This window comes from Euleptes europaea, chromosome 8 (genome assembly GCF_029931775.1).
Source record: "Euleptes europaea isolate rEulEur1 chromosome 8, rEulEur1.hap1, whole genome shotgun sequence".
NCBI classification, from domain to species: domain Eukaryota; kingdom Metazoa; phylum Chordata; class Lepidosauria; order Squamata; family Sphaerodactylidae; genus Euleptes; species Euleptes europaea.
Genome location: NC_079319.1, coordinates 88,788,981 through 88,793,310, shown reverse-complemented (window position 1 = coordinate 88,793,310; position 4,330 = coordinate 88,788,981). Strand labels below are relative to the sequence as shown.

At 45.3% G+C, this 4,330-nt stretch overlaps 1 non-coding gene across 1 annotated transcript; it reads left to right on the top strand.

Annotated features, from left to right (window-relative positions):
• The first annotated feature begins 241 nt into the window (after positions 1-241).
• Positions 242-313, top strand: TRNAP-GGG (transfer RNA proline (anticodon GGG)). The gene has a single exon. It is a non-coding gene; the product is annotated as a tRNA-Pro (tRNA).
• Positions 314-4,330: the final 4,017 nt, after the last annotated feature.

The window sequence follows — 4,330 nt, the reverse complement described above, 5'->3', positions numbered from 1 at the left end:
GATGCAGGCTGACATACTTATTTCACTTCCTGGGGCCACCATGAGCATGCAAATATGAACCAGCCTATTGTTAGTTAAACGTCTTTTGAATTCTCTAGTTTTCTACTGGATGCGTGTGAGATGGTTACTGCACAATGTGTGGCTCTGTGGCTACTGCACAATGCTGTCTTCCCCCTGTCCCAAGTGACCTTACTTTGTATACAGGCTATTCCCAATATATTGACTTGTCTTCAATGGGGGAGGGGCTGTGGCTCAGTGGTAGAGCATCTGCTTGGGATGCAGAAGGTCCCAGGATCAATCCCCGGCATCTCCAGTTAAAGGGTTGATGTGAAAGACCTTAGCCTGAGACCCCGGAAGCTGCCAGTCTGAGTAGACAATACTGACCTTGACGGACCTTGATGGTCTGATTCAGTATAAGGCAGCTTCATGTGTTCATATCCCCTAGCAGAGGGCTGCAAACTGTGTGACCTGCCCACCTGAATTCCTGTGTCCTCCCTTCCATTGCACCTTACCTGAAGCATAACAACACCATCGGTAGAGTTGCCAGCTCTGGGTTGTGAAATACCTGGAGATTTTTGGGGTGGAGCCTGAGGAGGGCGGGGAGGGATGTCAATACCATAGAGTCCAGTTGCCAAAGTGGCCCTTTTCTCCAGGGGAACTGATCTCTATCAGCTGGAGTCAGTTGTAATAGCAGGAGATCTCCAGCTAGTACCTGGAGGTTGGCAACCCTAACCATAGGGTTTCCAACTCTGGGTAGGGAAATTCCTGAAGATTTGGGGGTGAGACCTGAGGAGGGTGGAATTTGTTAAGGGGAGGGGCCTCAGTGGGGTTATAATGCCACAGAGTCCACGCTCCAAAGCAACCATTTTCTCCAGGGGAACTGAACTTGGTTGTCTGGAGATCTACTGTAATAGTGGGAGATCTCCAGGTGCCACCTGGAGGTTGGCAGTCCTACAGTAACATTTTTTTTTCCAGGTCCAGGCACGTGTAATGCTGCCATATGTGGATTGTGCATTGAGTTCTTCTTGATGTTGTTCTATGAGACAAGCAGTTTCTTCTGCTTAGGGAAGCGGGTGTGTATTCATTGCTCTGTACAGGATTTTTGCCCAAATATTAACGTGTATGCACTAATTTGTGTGTGAACTGGGGCCTTGCATAAGTTTGTGAAATGGCCTGCAAATTGGATTCTATAAGGTTGGGTGAAGCCTAATTAGAATGTTTAATTTGCTGAGATAAGCAGCGTAATATATATACTGCATCTGTTGGCTGCAATGATTTAGTTGATCATTTTACTATTAATCGGATTAATTTTGGAATGTGTGCTCTTACTAAAAGAAATTGAAGTGCACACGTAGAATGGATGAAAAACAGGAAGGATTTTTCCTCCCTAGAATTACACTTTTGTGATCTGTTAGATGATGTGATTTAGCACCAGTGTGCCTTGGTTTCAAAGGCTTTTCTTGTGCTGCAGCAGGCCACTTAGGGTTTTGGAAACTGGGCCAAAAACTGAAGGAGAGCGAGAGCGAGAGAGCAAGAGAGAAAAAAAGAGATTTTTCAGGGAGCTCCAGGGATGCATCTACTGATGTGAAGGGTCTTCCTCATAACATCCTTTTAATATTGCTAGAAGCTTGCTTCTGCAATTGAAAACATAGCAAGCTTAAGCAGGTCTACTCAGAAGAAGATCCCATTTTATTTAATGGGGCCTCCTTCCAGGAAAGTGTTCTTAGGACTGCACCAATAGAGTACCAGCCCATATGTTTACTCATTCTCACAGTGTAGAATTGAGTGTGTTTACCCCTTTTCGCATTGCACTCCATAGAATCCAACGTTTTTTAAAGGAGAAGAATTGCATGGATCAGGCCTCTGCATGCATTAGTCTTCACGTGAAGCATCTCTATTTGATGTTGAAGTAGACTCTGCATTTTTTTTTTGTCCTGTCTCTCTGATGTTGTCACACTGAGTGCTCTACCTGAAATCACTTAGCTGGAGTTGCAAAGTATCATAGAACCACAGAGTTGGAAGGGGCTAGGCAGGCCATCTACTCCACCCCCATCCCCCGGCTTAATGCAGGATCATCCTAGAGCAGTGGTTCCCAACCTTTTTTTGACCAGGGACCACTAGGACTTTTTTGTTTGGTGCAGGGACCCCAAGGTTCAAAATAAAAATTCTGGGAATTTGAAAATAAACTTTAATCATAACTGTTAGTTAAACATTAAACTTAGAATTATATTTGAATATATATATTTTATAATAGAGAACTTTTAATTGAAAATATTAATTTATTATGGGTTTATAACTTTGTTTCACGGACCTTAGTTTAGTTCTCGCGGACTCCTGGGGGTCCATGGACCCCTGGTTGGGAACCAGTGTCCTAGAGAATCCTTGACAAGTGCTTGTTCAGCCTCTGCTTAAAGACTGCCAGTGAGGGGGAGCCTCACCACCTCCCTAGGTAGCCGATTCCACTGTCAAACAACTCTTACTGTAAAAAATATTTTCCTTTCTGCCCGAAATTTAAACCCATTATTGCGAGTCCTATCCTCTGCTGTCAACAAGAACAGCTCCCTGCTCTCCTCTAAGTGACCACCCTTCAAATATTTCAAGAGAGCAATCATGTTCCCCCTCAACCTCCTCCTCTCCAGACTCACCATTCCCAGATCCCTCAGCCTTTCCTCATAGGGCTTGGTCTCCAGGCCCCTCATCATCCTCATCGTTCTCCTCCGCACCCGCTCCATTCTGTCCACATCCTTTTTGAAGTGAGGCTGCCAGAACTGCACACAATACTCCAGGTGTGGCCTGACCAATACAGTGTAAAGCAGAACCATGACATCTTGGATGTCATGCCTCTCGATGTTATGCCTCTGTTGATGTGCCCCAAGATCCCATTAGCCCTTTTTGTCGCTGCATCACACTAACTTAAAGTCCACCTGTACCCCAAGATCTTGTTCACACACATTACCGCCCAGAAGTGAATCCAAAATTTGGGCCACATAAGATTTTTTTAAAAACATATCACCAAATGGAAGTCTCTGTCAAATGTGTTATCTTTAGTATCCCACATCCCTCAATAACATACCCAAGAACTTCAATCAGCAGCTTTCATTGTGGTAAGAAGGGGGGGGGGATCCCAGCCAACCCATTGCAGTCATCAAATGTAGGAACACGACAGTAGGTTCCCCACCTCCGTTTGTGTGCCGCATTTTATAAAACAACTGGTTCAAAGAAGAATGTGATCGATGTATGGAAGGAAATCTCTCATCTCCAAACACACACACATATAGGGTTGCCAGCTCTGGGTTGGGAAATACCTGGAGGTTTTGGGGGTGGAACTTAAGGAAGGCAGGGTTTGGGGAGGGGAGGGAATTTAATAGCATATAATGCCATAGACTCCACCTACCAAAGTGACCATTTTTCTGCAGGGGAACTGATCTCTATCAGCTGGAGATCAGTTGTAATAGCCAGAGATCTCCACCCACCACCCGGAGGTTGGCTACCCTAGCTGGGAATTAAGAAGATCAGTGAGCTCGAGTAGTGTTGGTGGGATATTTAAAATGAGATTGAGAGGGAGGGGAAGAACATGAAACATGAAGCCTGTAGGGAAAAAATGACAACATTATTTATTTCAATCATGGCTTTTGGTTAGATCTGCTAAGCCTGTGGTCTAGCCATCCATCTGTTGTTAGATGCTTGACAACCCTTCCATGTTTGCAGTTCTGGTAAGACAGTTAAAACAAGAAGTCTAGCTAGTTCCTAGTGGGTGGCCATGTATGGTTGATTGGCGTAGTTTGCCTTGGTGAAGCAGAACTTTTGCAAACTTGGTCTAGAACAATACAGCTATCAGTCCTTCTTGTATATTCTTCAGGTCGTATCCTGCTTAAATGGACCAGGGAATCCTGTAGTGAGACACCTTCTGCCCCCCCCCCCACCACACACCGTTGCCTGGCACAGTAGTGAGAGAAATGGGGGGGGGCAGGGTGTGCTGTTGCAGTTGTGTAACCAGGTGCCTCTAGGAAGCCCACAAAGAAGATGACTACAACAGCATTGCCCTGCCTAATATAATAGGCATGCTCCTCTGATCCTGGAGAGAATAGGTGTGCATCATGACTAGTATCCATTTTGACTAGTAGCCACGGATAGCCCTCTCCTCCATGAACATGTCCACTCCCCTCTTCAAGCCTTTCAAGTTGGCAGCCATCACCACATCCTGGGGCAGGGAGTTCCACAATTTAGCTATGTTGCCATGCAATACCAGTCCCCAAAATCTTTATGGTTTTACCACAGATATTTTGGGGATTGCTAGAGTGTCACTGTGGTGTTGACATCATGTCCAGTT